The sequence below is a fragment of the Arachis hypogaea genome, chromosome 9 (assembly GCF_003086295.3).
Source record: "Arachis hypogaea cultivar Tifrunner chromosome 9, arahy.Tifrunner.gnm2.J5K5, whole genome shotgun sequence".
Taxonomy (NCBI): Eukaryota; Viridiplantae; Streptophyta; class Magnoliopsida; order Fabales; family Fabaceae; genus Arachis; species Arachis hypogaea.
This window is the reverse complement of record NC_092044.1, coordinates 59,844,149-59,864,337: the sequence shown is the minus strand read 5'-3', so window position 1 is coordinate 59,864,337 and position 20,189 is coordinate 59,844,149. Positions and strand designations below refer to the sequence as shown.

Genomic DNA, 20,189 nt, shown 5'->3' with positions numbered 1-20,189 from the left:
GCCCCAAAGCACTTTGTCTTCCAGTATTACCACCGGATACATACATGCCACAGACACATAATTGGGTGAACCTTTTCAGATTGTGACTCAGCTTTGCTAGAGTCCCCAATTAGAGGTGTCCAGGGTTCTTAAGCACACTCTTTTTGCCTTGGATCACACTTTTATTTCTTTCTTTTTCTTTCTTTTTCTCTTTCTCTTTTTTTTTGTATTCACTGCTTTTTCTTGCTTCAAGAATCATTTTTATGATTTTTCAGATCCTCAGTAACATGTCTCCTTTTTCATCATTCTTTCAAGAGCTAACCATTCATGAACAACAAATTCAAAAGACATATGCACTGTTTAAGCATACATTCAGAAAACAAAAGTATTGCCACCACATCAAAATAATTAATCTGTTATAAAATTTAAAATTCATGCAATTCTTCTCTTTTTCAATTAAGAACATTTTTCATTTAAGAGAGGTGATGGATTCATAGGACATTCATAACTTTAAGGCATAGACACTAAGACACTAATGATCACAAGGCACAAACATAGATAAACATAAGCATGATTTTTTCGAAAAACAGAAATAAAGAACATGGAAATTGAAGAACGGGTCCACCTTAGTGATGGCGGCTTGTTCTTCCTCTTGAAGATCTTATGGAGTGCTTGAGCTCCTGAATGTCTCTTCCTTGCCTTTGTTGCTCCTCTCTCATGATTCTTTGATCTTCTCTAATTTCATGGAGGAGGATGGAATGTTCTTGGTGCTCCACCCTTAGTTGTCCCATGTTGGAACTCAATTCTCCTAGGGAGGTGTTCAGTTGCTCCCAATAGTTCTGTGGAGGAAAGTGCATCCCTTGAGGCATCTCAGGGATTTCCTGATGAGTGGGATCTCTTGTTTGCTCCATCCTTTTCTTAGTGACGGGCTTGTCCTCATCAATGGGGATGTCTCCCTCTATGTCAATTCCAACTGAATAACAGAGATGACAAATGAGATGAGGAAAGGCTAACCTTGCCAAGGTAGAGGACTTGTCCGCCACCTTATAAAGTTCTTGGGCTATAACCTCATGAACTTCTACTTCCTCTCCAATCATGATGCTATGAATCATGATGGCCCGGTCTATAGTAACTTCGGACCGGTTGCTAGTGGGAATGATTGAGCGTTGGATAAACTCCAACCATCCTCTAGCCACGGGTTTGAGGTCATGCCTTCTCAGTTGAACCGGCTTCCCTCTTGAATCTCTCTTCCATTGGGCGCCCTCTTCACAGATGTCTATGAGGACTTGGTCCAACCTTTGATCAAAGTTGACCCTTCTAGTGTAAGGGTGTTCATCTCCTTGCATCATGGGCAAGTTGAATGCCAACCTTACATTTTCCGGACTAAAATCTAAGTATTTCCCCCGAACCATTGTAAGCCAATTCTTTGGGTCCGGGTTCACACTTTAATCATGGTTCTTGGTGATCCATGCATTTGCATAGAACTCTTGAACCATTAAGATTCCGACTTGTTGAATGGGGTTGATAAGAACTTCCCAACCTCTTCTTCGGATCTCATGTCGGATCTCTGGATATTCACTCTTTTTGAGTTTGAAAGGGACCTCGGGGATCACCTTCTTCAAGGCCACAACTTCATAGAAGTGGTCTTGATGCACCCTTGAGATGAATCTCTCCATCTCCCATGACTCGGAAGTGAAAGCTTTTGCCTTCCCTTTCCTCTTTCTAGAGGTTTCTCCGGCCTTGGATGCCATAAATGGTTATGGAAAAACAAAAAGCAATGCTTTTACCACACCAAACTTAAAAGGTTTGCTCGTCCTCGGGCAAAAAAAGAAAGAAGAGAGTAGTAGAAGAAGAAATAGAGGAGATGGAGATGGCTTTAAGGTTCGGCCAAAGGGGAAGAAGTAGTGTTTAGGTTGTGTGAAAATGAATGAGTGAAGATGGGTTTATATAGGAGTGTAGAGGGGGTGTATGGTTCGGCTATGGGAGGTTGGGTTTGGGAGGGAAAGTGGGTTGAATTTGAATGGTGAGGTAGGTGGGGTTTTGTTAAGGATGGATGTGAGTGGTGAAGAGAAAGATGGGATTTGATAGGTGAAGGGTTTTGGGGAAGAGGTGTTGAGGTGATTGGTGAATGGGTGAAGAAGAAGAGAGAGAGTGGTGGGGTAGGTGGGGATCCTGTGGGTTCACAGATCCTGAGGTGTCAAGGAAAAGTCATCCCTGCACCAAGTGGCGAGCAAAAATGACCTTTGTGCCAATTCTGGCGTTAAACGCCGGGCTGGTGCCCATTTCTGGCGTTTAACACTAGCTTCTTGCCCTTTCCTGGCGTTTAACGCCAGTCTGGTGCCCATTTCTGGTGTTAAACGCCCAGAATGGTGCCAGACTGGGCGTTAAACGCCCATTTGCTGCCCTTACTGGCGTTTAAACGCCAGCAAGGTCTTCCTCCAGGGTGTGCTGTTTTTCTTTCTATTTTTCATTATGTTTTTACTTTTTCAATTGATTTTGTGACTTCCCATGATCATTAACCTACAGAAAGCATAAAATAACAAAAGAAAATAGATAAATATAATAAGATTGGGTTGCCTCCCAACAAGCGCTTCTTTAATGTCATTAGCTTGACAAAGGGCTCTCAAAGAGCCTTACAGATGCTCAGAGCAATGTTGGAACCTCCCAACACCAAACTTAGAGTTTGAATGTGGGGGTTCAACACCAAACTTAGAAGTTGGTTGTGGCCTCCCAACACCAAACTTAGAGTTTGACTGTGGGGGCTCTGTTTGACTCTGTTTTGAGAGAAGCTCTTCATGCTTCCTCTCCATAGTGACAAAGGGATATCCTTGAGCTTTAAACACAAAGGATTCTTCATTCACTTGAATGATCAATTCTCCTCTATCAACATCAATCACAGCCTTTGCTGTGGCTAGGAAGGATCTGCCAAGGATGATGGATTCATCCATGCACTTCCCAGTCTCTAGGACTACGAAATCAGCAGGGATGTAATGGCCTTCAACTTTTACCAGAACATCCTCTACAAGTCCATAAGCTTGTTTTCTTGAATTGTCTGCCATCTCTAGTGAGATTCTTGCAGCTTGTACCTCAAAGATCCCTAGCTTCTCCATTACAGAGAGAGGCATGAGGTTTACACTTGACCCTAAGTCACACAGAGCCTTCTTAAAGGTCATGGTGCCTATGCTACAAGGTATTGAAAACTTCCCAGGATCCTATCTCTTTTGAGGTAATCTCTGCCTAGACAAGTAATGCAGTTCTTTGGTGAGCAAAGGGGGTTCATCCTCCCAAGTCTCATTACCAAATAACTTCTCATTTAGCTTCATGATTGCTCCAAGGTATTTAGCAACTTGCTCTTCAGTGACATACTCATCCTCTTCAGAGGAAGAATACTCATCAGAGCTCATGAATGGCATAAGTAAATCCAATGGGATCTCTATGGTCTCAGTGTGAGCCTCAGATTCCCATGGTTCCTCATTGGGGAACTCATTGGAGGCCAGTGGACGTCCATTGAGGTCTTCCTCAGTGGCGTTCACTGCCTCTTCCTCCTCTCCTAGTTTGGCCATGTTGATCATGTTAATGGCCTTGCATTCTCCTTTCGGATTCACTTCTGTATTGCTTGGAAGAGTACTAGGAGGAAGTTCAGTAATTTTCTTGCTCAACTGACCCACTTGTGCCTCCAAATTCCTAATGGAGGACCTTGTTTCAGTCATGAAACTTTGAGTGGTTTTGATTAGATCAGAGACCATGGTTGCTAAGTCAGAGTGGCTCTGCTTAGAATTCTCTGTCTGTTGCTGAGAAGATGATGGAAAAGGCTTGCCATTGCTAAACCTATTTCTTCCACCAATATTATTCTTGAAACCTTGTTGAGGTCTCTGTTGATCCTTCCATGAGAGATTTGGATGATTTCTCCATGAAGAATTATAGGTGTTTCCATAAGGTTCTCCCATGTAATTCACCTCTTCCATTGAAGGGTTCTCAGGATCATAAGCTTCTTCTTCAAATGAAGCGTCCTTAGTACTGCCTGGTGCAGCTTGCACTCCAAACAGACTTTGAGAAATCAAATTGACTTGCTAAATCAATATTTTGTTCTGAGCCAATATGGCATTCAGAGTATCAATCTCAAGAACTCCTTTCTTCCGATTCGTCCCATTGTTCATAGGATTCCTTTCAGAAGTGTATATGAATTGGTTATTTGTAACCATTTCAATGAGCTCTTAAGCTTCTGTAGGCGTCTTCTTCAGGTGAAGAGATCCTCCAGCAGAACTATCCAATGACATCTTGGAAAGTTCAGACAGACCATCATAGAAAATACCTATGATGCTCCATTCAGAAAGCATGTCAGAAGGACACTTTCTGATCAATTGTTTGTATCTTTCCCAAGCTTCATAGAGGGATTCACCTTCCTTCTGTCTGAAGGTTTGGACTTCCACTCTAAGCTTACTCAATTTTTGAGGTAGGAAAAACTTTGCCAAGAAGGCATTGACTAGCTTTTCCCAAGAGTTCAGGCTTTCTTTAGGTTGTGAGTCCAACCATGTCCTAGCTCTGTCTCTTACAGTAAAAGGGAATAGCATAAGTCTGTAGACCTCAGGGTCAACCCCATTAGTCTTGACAGTGTCACAGATTTGCAAGAACTCAGCTAAAAACTGATGAGGATCTTCCAATGGAAGTCCATGAAACTTGCAATTCTGTTGCATTAGAGAAACTAATTGAGGCTTAAGCTCAAAAGTTGTTTGCTCCAATGGCAGGGATAGAGATGCTTCTCCCATAGAAGTCGGGAGTAGGTGCAGTAAAGTCACCCAGCACCTTCCTTGCATTCTTGGCATTGTTGTTGTTTTCGGCTGCCATGTCTTCTTCTTTGAAGATTTCTGTTAGGTCCTCTACAGAGAATTGTGCATTAGCTTCTCTTAGCTTTCGCTTCAAGGTCCTTTCAGGTTCAGGATTAGCTTCAACAAGAATGCTTTTGTCTTTGCTCCTGCTCATATGAAAGAGAAGAAAACAAGAAAATATGGAATCCTCTATGTCACAGTATAGAAATTCCTTGAGGTGTCAGAGGAAAAGAAAAATGGAAGGAAGAGGTAGAAAATTCGAACTTATCAAGGAAGATGGAGTTCGAATTGTGCATTAAGGAATAGTGTTAGTCCATAAATAGAAGGATGTGAGAAAAGGGGAAGAAATTTTTGAAAAAAGATTTTAAAAACATTTTGAAAAAGATTAATTGATTTTTGAAAACTAAGAGTGAAAAAGAAATCAAGTGATTTTTGAAAAAGATTTTGAATTTAGAAATTAAAAAGATATGATTGAAAACTATTTTGAAAAAGATGTGATTAGGAAGATATGATTGAAAAATTATGGTTTTAAAAAGATGTGATTGAGAAGATATGATTTGAAAAACAAAAAAAGATTTGATTTTAAAAATTAATGACTTGGCTAACAAGAAAAGATATGATTCAGACATTAAACCTTTCTCAACAGAAAAGGCAACATACTTGAAATGTTGAATCAAATCATTAATTGATAGCAAGTATTTTTGAAAATGGAAAGAAATTGATTTTGAAAACATATAATTGAAAAGATATGATTTGAAAAAGATTTGATTTTGAAAACCTGAAAAAAATTTGAATTAAAAACAGAATCTTCCCTCTTGTGCCATCCTGGCGTTAAACGCCCAGAATGGTGCACATTTTGGCGTTTAACGCCCAAAACTCTACCCTTTTGGGCGTTAAATGCCCAGCCAGGCACCCTGGCTGGCGTTTAAACGCCAGTTTGTCTTCCTCACTGGGCATTTTGAACGCCCAACTTTTTCTGTGTAATTCCTCTGCTGTATGTTCTGAATCTTCAATTCTCTATTTTATTGACTTGAAAAGACACAAATTAAAAATATTTTTGGATTTTTAATAATGAGGAATAATCAAAATGCAACTAGAATCAAATAACAATGCATGCAAGACACCAAACTTAGAAGTTTGTATACTATTGACACTAACAAAATGATAATGCATATGAGAAACAACAAAACACTCAAGTCAAGAGAATTCAAAGATCAGAGCAAGGAAATCATCAAGAACATCTTGAAGATCACTTAAGACACATGAATGAATGCAAGAAGAATAGAAACATGCAATTGACACCAAACTTAACATGAAACACTAGACTCAAACAAGAAATATTTTTGGATTTTATGATTTTGTAATTTTTTTGTGCTTTTTCGAAAATTAAATGGAAAAGAAAATAAAGATATCAAATTTCTTAATGAGAATTCCAGGAATCATGCAATGTTAGTCTAAAGCTTCAGTCTAAAGGGATTAGACATGGCTAGCCAAGTTTTAGCAGGACATTGCATTCAAGAGCTAAATTGATGAAGATCAATCAGCTTTGGTGATGATAAGAACATCACCTTGAAATACTAGAATTCATTCTTAAGAACTCTGAAGAAAAATACCTAATCTAAGCAACAAGATGAACCGTCAGTTGTCCAAACTCAACAATCCCCGGCAACGGCGCCAAAAACTTGGTGCTGTTGCCGGATCAAAAATTTGGCACTGATGTTACCGGACCAAAAGCTTGCCGAAAACTCGAACAATCCCCAGCAGAGCATCTACATTGTTTAGCTCCATTACCCCTCTAGTGTTCCCTCTTTGGAAGCATAGAAGTAGTCGTTCTCAGCTACAGTTTCAATGACATCTATGGCTTCTTCAATGGTCTTCTTCTTGTTCAAGGATCCTCCAGAGGAATGATCTACTGCCTTCTTTGATTCATATGACAAGCCTTCATAGAAGATATGCAACTGCACCCATTCATTAAACATATTTGGTGGACATCTTCTTGTTAGGTCTTTGAACCTTTCCCAAGCTTCATAAAGTGTCTCCCCATCTTACGGTCTGAACGTCTGTACTTCAGTTCTCAGCCTATTGATCCTTTGCGGGGGGTAAAACCTTGCCAAAAACTTATTCACTACCTCCTCCCAAGTTGTCAGGCTTTCTTTTGGGAAGGATTTGAGCCATTTGAATGCCTTGTCCCTGAGTGAGAAAGGGAACAAGAGCAGCCTATAGACATCCTGGTGGACTCCATTGGACTTCACCGTGTCACAAATCCTCAAGAAGATGGTCAAGTGTTGATTCAGATCTTCTTGAGCTCCTCCTCCAAATGAGCAATTATTCTGCACAAGAGTGATGAGTTGAGGTTTTAGCTCGAAATTGTTGGCATGGATGGTTGGTTTTTGGATGCTACTTCCGCAGTTCCCTGGGTTTGGGTTGATATAAGAGCCCAAGACTCTTCTATCCTCCCCACCAGGATTTGCTCTACCTCCTCCACCATGGTTGTGAACCTCTTCCTCACGATGGTCTTCCATGGTTGTTTCAAAGTATTCTTCAAAGTGTTCCTTCTCTTCTTCAGCACCAACCACACGTTTTTCTTTTGCCTCCCTTCTTAATCTCAAGAAGGTTCTCTCAGGTTCAGAATCAAATGTAGTTGAAGCCCCGCCTCTTCTCCCTGTCATACAACCAACATAGTACAAGCAAAGAAAAGAAATGCAGATAGTATTTTGTTAGGATTACTGTAGTGTCAGTGATGCATTATATCAAACAGTTAGTGGGGTTAGTGAACTGAATTGTAAATAACAAAGAAAAACTAAGAAACAGGGGAAGGGAGAAATTAACTAAGACAGAAAGCAAAATACTCAAACAGAAAAATAAATCAAACAAAACAAAAATGCTCAATCTAGTGATCCTTGGTGCACGAAATTGTGATCATCAATGGTGCCATCAACATGGTACGCACAATTGTAATCCCAACTCTTTATCACAACTTCGCACAACTAACCAGCAAGTGTACTGGGTCGTCCAAGTAATAAACCTTACGCGAGTAAGGGTCGATCCCACAGAGATTGTTGATATGAAGCAAGCTATGGTCACCTTGTAAATCTTAGTCAGGCAGACTCAAATTGTTATGGATGATGTATGAATAAAACATAAAGATAAAGATAGAGATACTTATGTAATTCATTGGTGAGAATTTCAGATAAGCGTATGAAGATTCTTTGTCCCTTCCGTCTCTCTGCTTTCCTACTGTCTTCATCCAATCCTTCTTACTCCTTTTCATGGCAAGCTGTATGTTGGGCATCACCGTTGTCAGTGGCTACAGTCACGTCCTCTCAGTGAAAATGTTCAACACACCCTGTCATGGCACGGCTAATCATCTGTCGGTTCTCAATCAGGTTGGAATAGAATCCATTGATTCTTTTGCGTCTGTCACTAACGCCCAGCCTTTAGGAGTTTGAAGCTCGTCACAGTCATTCAATCATTGAATCCTACTCAGAATACCACAGACAAGGTTTAGACTTTCCGGATTCTCTTGAATGCCGCCATCAATTCTAGCTTATACCACGAAGATTCCGATTAAAGGATCCAAGAGATAAACATTCAAGCCTTGTTTGCTTGTAGAACATAAGTGGTTGTCAGGCACTCGTTCATAAGTGAGAATGATGATGAGTGTCACATAATCATCACATTCATCATGTTCTTGGGTGCAAATGAATATCTTTGAACAAGAATAAGCCGAATTGAATAGAAGAACAATAGTAATTGCATTAATACTCGAGGTACAGCAGAGCTCCACACCTTAGTCTATGATGTGTAGAAACTCCACCGTTGAAAATACATAAGAACAAGGTCTAGGCATGGCCGAGAGGCCAGCCCCCATGATCTAAGATAGCATAAGACTAAAGGTAGCTACCAAGATGAAAATACAATAGTAAAAGGTCCTATTTGTAGAGAACTAGTAGCCTAGGGTTTACAAAGATGAGTAAATTACATAAAAATCCACTTCCGAGCCCACTTGGTGTGTGCTTGGGCTGAGCATTGAAGCATTTTCGTGTAGAGACTCTTCTTGGAGTTAAACGCCAGCTTTTGTGCCAGTTTGGGCGTTTAACTCCCATTCTTGTGCCAGTTCCGGCGTTTAACGCCGGGCAATTTTGAGCTGATTTGGAACGCCGGTTTGGGCCATCAAATCTCAGGAAAAGTATGGACTATTATATATTGCTGGAAATCCCAGGATGTCTACTTTCCAACGCCATTAAGAGCGCGCCAGTTGGGATTCTATAGCTCAAGAAAATCCACTTCGAGTGGAGGGAGGTCAGAATCCAACAGCATCTGCATTCCTTTTCAGCCTCTGAATCAGATTTTTGCTCAAGTCCCTCAATTTCAGCCAGAAAATACCTGAAATCACAGAAAAGCACACAAACTCATAGTAAAGTCCAGAAAAGTGAATTTTAACTATAAACTAATAGAAATATACTAAAAACTAACTAAAACACACTAAAAACATACTAAAAACAATGCCTAAAAGCGTGCAAATTATCCGCTCATCAATCCTCTAATGTAATCATTGTCAATGCAGAATCAATCCCCGGCAACGGCGCCATAAACTTGATCGGGGAAAAATTTGTCTCTCAACAAATCTCCATTCGGCAAGTGTACCGAATTTGTCGTCAAGTAAAAACTCACAATAGAGTGAGGTTGAATCCCACAGGGATTGATTGATCAAGCAACTTTAATTAGAGGAATGTTCTAGTTGAGCGAATCCATGAATAGAGTTGATACTTGTAGAAAATAAAATGGCGGTAAAGTAAATAACTGAAAGTAAATTGCAGAATTGTAATTGGGAATGGGGGAATTGCTTATAAAAGTAAATTGCAGAAATTAAAGAGAATGGGTAAGATCAGAAATGGGGAGTTCATTGGGCTCAGGAGATTTTGCATTCTCCGGATCAATTTCATTCTCATTTCTTCCTCAATCAATGCACTCATTGATCTCCTTGGCAATCGTAAGTGATTGAACAACAATTTCTTGTGGTTCAATCTCTCAAATCTTGATCAATAGCCAATTCCTTGGTCAATTGCTCATGAGAAGAGATGAAGTATGGTCACTGATTATACCACATGCATTTCCCAAATCAAGTGTTAAGAGGGTTATAGCCACATACCCATCCACACCCAATGTGGTCCAGCATGAGAGAGCATTTCTAGCTGATCTCTTCATTCCTCTTTCAAGGTTCCAAAGAGATCTAAGTTTGAATAGCTTCTTTTCCAAGATAACTATCCAATTGGATGAAGATTGAAAGCTTTCAAGTAAAATCAAGAGGAAAGATAGAAGAAGAATAATGAAAACTAGTATTGATCCATCAAATTACAATAGAGCTCCCTAACCCAATGAAAGGGGTTTAGTTGTTCATAGCTCTAGAAATCAAAATCAAAGATGGAGAATACATCATAAAGCTAGAAGTGCAGAGAAAGTAAAATACAAAGAGTAGTTCTATTTTCTAGCTCTCCGTCTGTCCCCTAAACAATTCAAAGCTACTCCTATATATACTATTCTTCTCAGCTTCTAGTTGGCTCTTCAAGTCTTGGGCCTTTGGGTCTTGAGTTTGAAGCAGTTCCTTTCTTCATTTGGGCTTGGCTTTACTTGCAGAGAGAAAATGTGAAGTGGGTAGAGACTTTAGCTCAAGACGTCAGGGGTGTTTAACATTTAGCGAAAGTGTAAGTTCGAGAATGTTAGTTACAATTAACATTGTCACTAACGTTCCAATGCACCCCTTAGCTTCACGTTAAAGTCCACGTTAACTAGGTTAACGTGGCTTCTAGCATGGCTTTTGCCAACCTTCGAGAACGTTAGTAACACTCAACATTGTCACTAACGTTCCCGTGTGCCCCTTGCTTCACGTTAAAGCCCACGTTAACTGAGTTAACGTGGCTTCTAACGTGGCTCTTGCCAACCTTCGAGAACGTTAGTGACACTCAACATTGTCACTAACGTTTCAATGTGCTCATAGGTCACACGTTAGAGTCCACGTTAACTAGGTTAATGTGGCTTCTAACGTGGCCACTCTTAGCCATCCCAACATTAGTAACAATGTTGAGTGTCACTAACGTTGGCCCATCCTTCATTCTTCATCGTTAGCTTCCACGTTAACCAAGTTAACGGGGAAGTTAACGTGGCTCTTGGGGGTTGTGTGGTTGCTTCAATGTTAGTGACAATGTTGAGTGTCACTAACGTTGTCGACAAATCTTCATCTCTTACGTTAGCTCCCATGTTAACCAAGTTAACGTGGGAGTTAACGTGGTACTTTGCACCTTAGGCCTACGTTAGTGACAATGTTGAGTGTCACTAATGTTGGCTTCTCTTCCCCCTTTAACGTTAGAGGCCATGTTAACTAGGTTAACGTGGCTCCTAACGTGGGCATTTGTGAGCAATTGCCAACGTTAGTGACAATGTTGAGTGTCATTAATGTTGGCTCAACTTCTCTTCTCCACGTTAGAGTTCACGTTAACTTAGTTAACGTGACTCCTTAACGTGGCTTTGATGGCTTTTGAGAGTGTTATTGGCAATCACTTTTCTCCTTAGCCTTGCAAGTTACTCCCATTCTTTGCTTCCTTTGTCCTGAAATCAAGCAATAAAGTGCATCAAAGTTCTATTCCAAGCCATGGGGGATGCAATATCAATTTTGTCATTAAAATCATGCAAAATCTTCATGAAATCATGTAAAATGCACAATGCATGCTTGAATCAGGATGTAAATGATTTTCTGCCCAAAACTAGCTTATTTCCTAAGAAAATGCAATGAAACTACCTAAAAACAGTAACGAAAAGGTCAGTGAAACTGGCCAAAATGCCCTGGCATCAATATCTTATGCATGCATATGGCCAAATTGATTCCCTTCAAGTCAGCAAGTGTCCAACCAATGACATCCTTATGCTTTCGTAAGACTTGAAGCAACTTTTCCTCTTGTTCTTGGCTGAGGGCTGAATTTATAATCACTGGTTAGCTTTTATTTTCTCCTAAGTATGCATACTTGAGAGTAGGCAGCAGTGCCTTTAGCTCAAGTTTGGGTGCTTCTTTTCCTTCATCCTTCCCTTCTAGTGTGCCTTGAACATGCATTTCAGCTGTTGCAGCCTCTTCGCTTGATGCTGATTCCTCTTCTTCTATTAACTCCTCAAGTTCTTCTCCAAGAGTTTCTTGCACCACAGCATCCACCGAATCTAACCTCATGCATTCTCCCAATGAGTCTCGTGGGTAACTCATGGCCTTGAACACATTGAATACCATTTTCTCCTCATGTAGTCTAAGGACATGTTCACCTTTTTGGACATCAATGATGGCTCCGGCGGTGCCTAAGAATGGTCTTCCTAAGATGATAGAGGTCTTAGCTCCTTCCTACATGTCCAATACTACGAAGTCTGCCAGAAAGATAAAGTCTCCCACTTTCACCAACAAGTCTTATACTATCCCATGAGGAAACGTGAATGATCGGTCTGCTAGTTGCAGGGCCATTCTTGTTGGTTTAGCCTCCTCAATCCTCATTTTCTGCATCATTGCTAAGGACATCAGATTTATGCTAGCTCCTATATCACATAACGCCTTTTCCACTGTGATTTCCCCTATGATACAAGGGATTTGGAAGCACCTAGGGTCCTTCAATTTCTGGGGTAATTTGTGCTGGATGAATGCACTGCATTCTTCGATGAGTACTACAGTCTCATTGTTTTTCCAGCTTCTCTTCTTGGTCATCAACTCCTTCAAGAACTTGGCGTAGAGTGGCATTTGCTCTATTGCTTCAGCAAAAGGTATGTTGATTTGTAGTTTCTTGAAGATTTCCAAGAATCTTGAGAACTGGTTGTCCTCTCCTTTCTTCTTTAACTGCTGGGGGTATGGAGCTTTTGAGAGGCATGGTTTGAGCGCTTCACCCTCTTGATGTGACTTAGGAGTAGAGACTCGAGTTTCCTGTTGTCCTTTTTCTTCTTCATCCATATTCTTCTCTGGCGGTTTCTTATGGGTCTCCCTCAATTCCTTTCTATTTCTGAGGGTGATAGCTTAACATTCCTCCCTTGGCGTTGAATTAGTGCTGCTGTAATTGTTGTGGTCAGGGACTTGCTGGAATAAGTAGCCAATTAGTGTTTCAAGTTTCTTGATAGCAGCATCTTGATTCTGCATATTGGATCGCACCTCTTCCCGAAAAGCTTTACTATCTTGGATTTCCTTACATATGCTCTCAAGTAGGGTCTCGATCTATGAAAGTCTATCTTCAGTTGCTGATGGTGGGTTGAGATTGGGTGGTTGTTGATAGAATCTCTGTGAGGGATTTTGGTGAGTTGCATTGTTGTTGGAATTGTGGTTGTGGCGTCTCTGGTCTTGGCCTTGGTCTTGTTGATTTTCCTATCAGAAGTTAGGATGATTTCTCCATCCAGAATTGTATGTTTTGGAGTATGGATCATGGATTTGTCTGGGTGAAGTTCCAACATAATTGGCTTGTTCCCAGTCACCTTCTTCCCTTGCATTCACTCCTTCTTGAGTTGGTGATGAAGTGATGACTGCTGCGACTTGGTTTCCTTCCACTTTCTTGGTAAGATCTGCTAGCTGCTTAGTGATCATCTTATTTTGAGCTAGCAATGCATCCATGTGGTTCAGCTCCATTACTCCTCGAGTGTTGCTTCTTTCAGAAGCATAGAAGTAGTCATTCTCAGCTACAGTCTCAATGACATCTATGGCTTCTTCAATGGTTTTCTTCTTATTTAGAGAGCCCCCTGATGAATGGTCTACAGCCTTCTTTGACTCATAAGAAAGGCCTTCATAGAAAATGTGAAGTTGAACCCATTCATTGAACATGTCTGGTGGGCATCTTCTTGTTAAGTCCTTGAATCTCTCCCATGCCTCATAGAGAGTATCGCCATCTTGTTGCTTGAAAGTTTGCACCTCAGCTCTCAGCCTATTAATTCTTTGAGGAGGGTAGAATCTTGCCAAAAATTTGTTCACCACATCTTCCCAATTTGTTAAGCTTTCCTTTGGGAAGGACTCCAACCACTTGGATGCTTTCTCCCTGAGTGAAAAAGGGAACAAAAGCAGCCTATAGACATCCGGGTGGACTCCATTAGACTTCACCGTGTCACATATTCTCAGGAAGGTGGTTAGATGTTGATTGGGGTCTTCTTGGGTACTTCCTCCAAATGAGCAGTTATTCTGAACAAGGGTGATGAGTTGGGGTTTTAATTCAAAGTTGTTGGCTTGTATGGTGGGCTTTTGGATGCTACTTTCATAGTTTCCTAGGTTTAGGTTGATGTAAGAGCCTAGGACTCTCCTCTCTTGCCCAACATGGTTCACAGGGCCTTCTCTGGCATGGTTGTGAGCTTCCTCTTCATGGTTGTTTTCCATGTTCTCTTCCATGTTTGGTTCAAAGTACTATTCCTCTTCCTCAGCACCAACAACACTTTTTGCTCTTGCTTCACTCCTTAATCTCCAAAGGGTCCTCTCAGGTTCTGAATCAAAGGAAATTGAAGCTCCACTTCTCCTCCTTGTCATATAACTAATAGAGCACACAACAAGAAATAGAGTGAAGAGATTATTCTTGTTAGAGTGAATGTTAGTGTGAGTGGTGGAAATTATCAAACAGTTAGTGGGTTAGTGAGCAGAATTGTAAATAATCAACAAAAGAGAGAAAGTAAACAGAGAGGGTATAGGGGATGAGGACAAAACTGAATAAACTGAAGGTAAATGACCAGATAAAGTAAACAAACAAAAGGAAAAATGCTCAATCTAGTGAACTTCAACCTTAATCATAGTTAAACAAAATCAATCCCCGACAACGGCGCCATAAACTTGATGCATGAAAACTTATCTCTCAACAAATTTCCATTCGACAAGTATACCGAATTGTCGTCAAGTAAAAACTCACAATAGAGTAACGTCGAATCCCACAGGGATTGATTGATCAAGCAACTTTAGTTGGAAGAGTATGCTAGTTGAGCTAAATAGAATGTAGTTGATATTGTAGGAAATTAAATGGCTGGAAAGTAAATTGCAGAAACTAAAGTGCAAAATCTTAAATGGGGATTTGGGAAGATAAGCATGGAAATAAATGGTAGAAAGTAAAGAGAATGGGTAAGATCAGAAATAGGGAATTCATTGGGCTCAGGAGATATTGTATTCTCCGGATAAAGTTTATTTTCATATTTTCCTCAATCAATGCATCTATTGATCTCCTTGGCAATCTTAGGTGATTGGATCCCAATTCCTTGGCAATCCAATCTCTCTAAGCTTGAACAATTGCCCAATTCCTTGATTTAATTGCTCATGGGAAGAGATGAAGTATGTTCACTGATTATACCACATGTATTTCCAAATCAAAGTGTTGGGAGGATTACATGTCACTATATCCGCCCAGACCCCAATTTGGTCCAACTGAGAAAGTATTTCTAGCATGATCTCCTCTTCGCATTTCCAAGGCTCGGAGGAGATCCAATTATGGAGAGTTTCTTTTCCAAGACAACTAACCAGTTGACTTAAGATCGAAAGCTTTCTAGAAAATCAATAGAGAAGAAGGAGGAAGAAGAATGAAAACTATAATTGATCCATCAAATTACAACAGAGCTCCCTAACCCAATGAAAGGGGTTTAGTTATTCATAGCTCTGAGAATGGAAAAATGGCAGAAAAGAATGCAAAAAAGTAAATATACATAGGGTAGTTCTCCAAAATGCCAAAAGCTCCTCTATAGTTCAAAAGTACTCCTATATATACTACTCTTCTTAATCTTCCAGTGAGTTCTTCAAGTCTTGGATGTGGGCCTTAGAACTTGAGTTGAAGCAGTTACAATCTTTAGTGGGCTCAGCTTGCAGAAAAGTGTGAGTTAGGCATGGGCGTTAGTGACGTTAACGTTTAAGTGAAAATATGGGTTCGAGAACATTAGTGGCAATCACCGTTTCCACTAGCGTTCCAACCCCAAAGATAGTCCACATGAACTTCAACGTTAGTGGCACTAACGTGACCACTAACGTTACCTTATGATCCTTCGCAAGCGTTATTGGGAATCACCTTTTCCAATAACGTTGCCTTGTGCCCCTCTTTCCCTATGTTAGAGTTCATGTTAGTATAACTAACGTGACTCTTAATGTGGGCATGCCTATCTTCGAGACTGTTAGTGACACTTACCTTTGTCACTAACGCTCTAAATGCCCCGTCTCACCACGTTAGAGTTCACATTAACTAGGTTAACGTGGCAACTAACGTGGTAGTTAATGCCATCTCCAACGTTAGTGACAAAGGTGAGTGTCACTAACATTGGCTTATCAATCCTAGCTCCATGTTAACTTTCACGTTAGTGGTCTTAATGTGACCACTAACGTGGGCAATATTAGCTTGATCCAACGTTAGTGACAAAGGTTAGTGTCACTAACGTTGGCATTGTCTTTCCTTCCAAGTTAGAGTTCATGTTAACTAAGTTAATGTGACTCTTAACGTGGCCAATTTCCAACTTTTGGAGCGTTAGTGGTGTTCACGTTTACCACTAACGCTGGAGCCTCCTCTAACGTGGCAATTAACATGGGCTTGTGATGGCTTCGCAGGCGTTATTGTCGACCACCTTTCTCATTAACGTTGCAAGCTCCTTCCCATTCCTCGTTAATGGTCACTGATGTGTGGAAAACGATCCAACACAAAACTCACCGGCAAGTGTACCGGGTCGCATCAAGTAATAATAACTCACATGAGTGAGGTCGATCCCACAGGGATTGAAGGATTGAGCAATTTTAGTTTAGTGGTTGATTTAGTCAAGCGAATCAAGTTTTGGTTGAGTGGGTTGTATTTAACAGAAGCTAAATTGCTTGAAATGTAAAGGGAGAGGGGAGAATTGCAGTAAATTAAAGGACAGGAAAGTAAAAGTGCTGAATCTTAAAGGATAAGAAATTAAATGACTGAAACTTAAAGTGCAAGGAATGTAAATTGCAGTAACTTAAATGGCATGAAATGTAAATTGCTTGAATATAAAAGCGGAATTAGGGATTGGGAATTCAGAATTCCAGCAAGAGAAAGTAGATTGCAACAATTAATAAAGTAGAAGATGAATTGGAATAAACTAAATTTCAAACAGAAAATGAAATTAAGCTGCAGCAGGGATTCATAGAAGAACCAAAAAGGAAAATGGGATCTCAGGACTCAAGAGACAAGAAAGCAACGTCTAGATCTCAATTGCCTTCCCAGATCCAAGCCCACAAAGCAATTAACAAGAAATTGAAGAAGAAGCAGTAAAGGAATTAAAATTCAACTTAATTATGCAGAAGAAGATTTAAAGATGTTTTGAATGGAGATTGAGACGGAATTTCCTCAATTCTTCACACCCAAAACTCAAAACAAGGAAATTAAAAAGGCCTAAGCAAGAACGAGGAAGAAGAGAGATCAATTCTCCTCCCCAATTCCCTGAAATCTCAGTAAAGACACCCAGAGAAGTTCCAAAGTGCAAAGATAAAATTCAAAGCTCAAAGAAAGTGCAAAATTCAAAAGTCAAGTAAAAGGTCCTAATTACATCAAACTAGCTCCTATTTATACACTTTCTATTCTTGGATTTTGGGATTTGGATGGGCTTTTGATTTGGTGAAGAAATGAATTAAATTGGATTTTTAATTCAATTTTTGGCCCAAAAATAATAGCTTCCAGGAGGCTGCCCTGCCTTTGTGGAGGGCAGGGCAGGATTTGGTGCTTGGTGCGTGCGTGGTGCGGCGTGGTGCAGGCTTGGTGCGCAGGATGCTGCCCTGCCCTCGCGGAGGGCAGGGCAGAAAAATTTGGTGCGCCAGAATTGTGCTGTGGTGCGCTGCTGGTGCTGCCAGATGATGCTGCGGTGCGCCAGAATTGTGCCACAACAAAATGCTGCCCTGCCCTCGCGGAGGGCAGGGCAGTGTTTCCACTTTGACGTCCCGAGTTCGAAACTTGGATGCTACACACGCTAGCCATTTTCCTTGGCTTTCTTGGTACCAAAGTGAGGCTTAATTCCTTGCTTCCTCATGGTCCCGTGTTCAACTCTTGTGGCAAGCATTGTAGACATTTTCCTTTGATTTTCTTCCCTTGGTGAGCCCGATACTGCCCTTGTGGAGGGCAGGGCAAGGTTTTGTTCTTCTTGATTCCAAGGCACAAATTTGTGCTCTGCCCTTGTAGTGGGCAGGGCAGAGTTGCCTTTCATGCTTTGTTCCCTTATGTTGCCCTTATAGAGGGCAGTGTGCCTTTGTGGAGAGCAATGCTTGCCTCCCCTCTTTACATGCGGCACACTTCTCCTTCCTTTGACCACGTTTTCTTCTCCTTTGGTCACGCTTTCTTAGGTCACGCTTTTCTCTTTTATTCTTTTCTTCACCTACATTAAACCAAAACAACCACTCCAAGTATCACTAAATTCACAAGGCTTATAAATCAATTAAAATTCAATTAAAATTAGCTTAAACCTTATGAGTTAACATTAATTTCATGGTGATGTTTGATTTAAAGAAGTTATGCATTTTCACTCCAAATCACTTACTTAGGATGCAAGAAAGTGCATAAAGACTAATAAAACAAGTGAAATTAGCTTGAAAAATGGGTATATGATGACTTGTCATCACAACACCAAACTTAAATCTTGCTTGTCCCCAAGCAAGCATCAAAACTAAGAGTAAATGATATGAACAAGAAAAGAACACATATCCTTATTAGGCATATAGCAGAACTTGATTTATGGAGTCTTTATGCAGACAATGATAACTCAATTATTGTTGCTGTTACAAAATATACATCTTTCGTCAAAGGCTTGCTAACCTTGCTGTTATAAGACTTACTTTTTAATTACCCCCTTACTAACTTTTCTTTTCTTATAATGCTTTAACAAGCTTATTACTCTTTTGGAGGTTTGGTGTCTAATGTTGCAGTAGTAGCCTTTGGCTTTATTTTTTTCTTTTACTCAACATCTTTCCACCACAGACACATGGCTCACTAATTCTTCCTAGGATCATTGATACCCAGCATCTCTTTGGATAACTAAATGTTCTGTATCTAAGTTGCTCTTTATTGTGGACTTTCAATTGGCCATCCCAAATCAGTTGATCTAAGTGACCGGGTTTTAAAATACCCCTTAGAATTTACTCATCCAAGCATATCTCAGTATAAGAACATCACAGGCATATGTCCTAGGGTCCAAGCTATTGGTGTCCAACCTTTATTCTTTGTTTTTCTTGCCATTTTGGCTTTTTCTTCTTCCTTTTCTTTTTGTTTTTGTTCCCAAGGGCTTTTTCATTATTGATAAGAGTCTTTACAACAGCAAGCTAACTCACACTTTAATGAAAATGATATTATGCAACAATTATTTCATGAGTTATGCATTTAATCAAACACATATACCACCATTAACTTCCATTCTTACTTATGCAACATTGGATATTTCACTTTTCAATTCAAACAAATCTCTTTTATTTAAGCATGTGGGACACAAGACAAAATTTTAAGCTAAGTGATGGATAACAAGCATTATGCAGATTTAGCATTTCTCTAGCTATTTATTAAATAACTAAAATGAAAAACAAAGAACAAAAATTGCATGAAGTAAAAAGAACTAGATGATGGAGGCATATCATGTTTCAGACATGCATCTCCTTATTAGAGGCATGAAAGAGGAAATATGAAAGAACTTTGCCACCTTCTAATGGTCGTGGCTGCTGCTAGATTCTCCCTTTTTCTTCTTTCTCTTCCCTGTCTTGGAATAATCTCGGATCTCTTCACCAGGACATCTTCTACCCCAAACAAAATCTAAGAGTCCTGAGAGCCCAACTTCTTCCAATCTTTTAAAAGTTGCCTCAGTATATTGATGAGATCTTGCCTGCTGCTTGGCTACAAATTCAGGGCATTGCTCAAATGGCTTGATCTCAGGATTGAGTGTTGGCAAATTATGGGTCAAGTACTCCAACCTTGCTTGCATGTTTTCATCATTCTCCATTCTTTGTGCGTATCTAACTTCTCCCATGGTGTGATGAATATTCTTCCATTGATACAGGTTGTGACTGTATTCCCCGCTTTAGCTTGACTAAAATACAGCTTATCATATAATTCTTTGAATTCTTTGTATTGCTCTTTTTATCCTTCAAGAATCTGTGCTTGAAATTCTTGCTGCTGAGTCATCATTTGTTGTTGCCATCTCTCTTGTTTCTCCTCCATTTGACGCTGCCAAGCTTCCCGTTCCTCTTTATCTTTCAAATATTGCTCTACAAATTCTGGATGGGGCTCTAGATATTTCTCTTGCCCCCCTTGATTTTGACCTTGTTGAGCCTGTATGAGTTGCTGAGATAGTTCTTCAATTGATCTTTGTAACTGGCTCATGTCTATGGCATCATGAGCTTGATTTCGTCCTTCCTCTCTTTGTGATCTCCTTTGTCTAGGA

The 20,189-nt window shown here is 40.2% G+C and overlaps 2 non-coding genes across 2 annotated transcripts; both read left to right on the top strand.

The window, feature by feature from the left end:
* The first annotated feature begins 4,310 nt into the window (after positions 1–4,310).
* On the top strand, positions 4,311–4,418 carry LOC112713197 (small nucleolar RNA R71). The gene has a single exon (XR_003158171.1). It is a non-coding gene; the product is annotated as a small nucleolar RNA R71 (small nucleolar RNA).
* Positions 4,419–13,633: 9,215 nt separating this feature from the next.
* On the top strand, positions 13,634–13,737 carry LOC112713703 (small nucleolar RNA R71). The gene has a single exon (XR_003158673.1). It is a non-coding gene; the product is annotated as a small nucleolar RNA R71 (small nucleolar RNA).
* Positions 13,738–20,189: the final 6,452 nt, after the last annotated feature.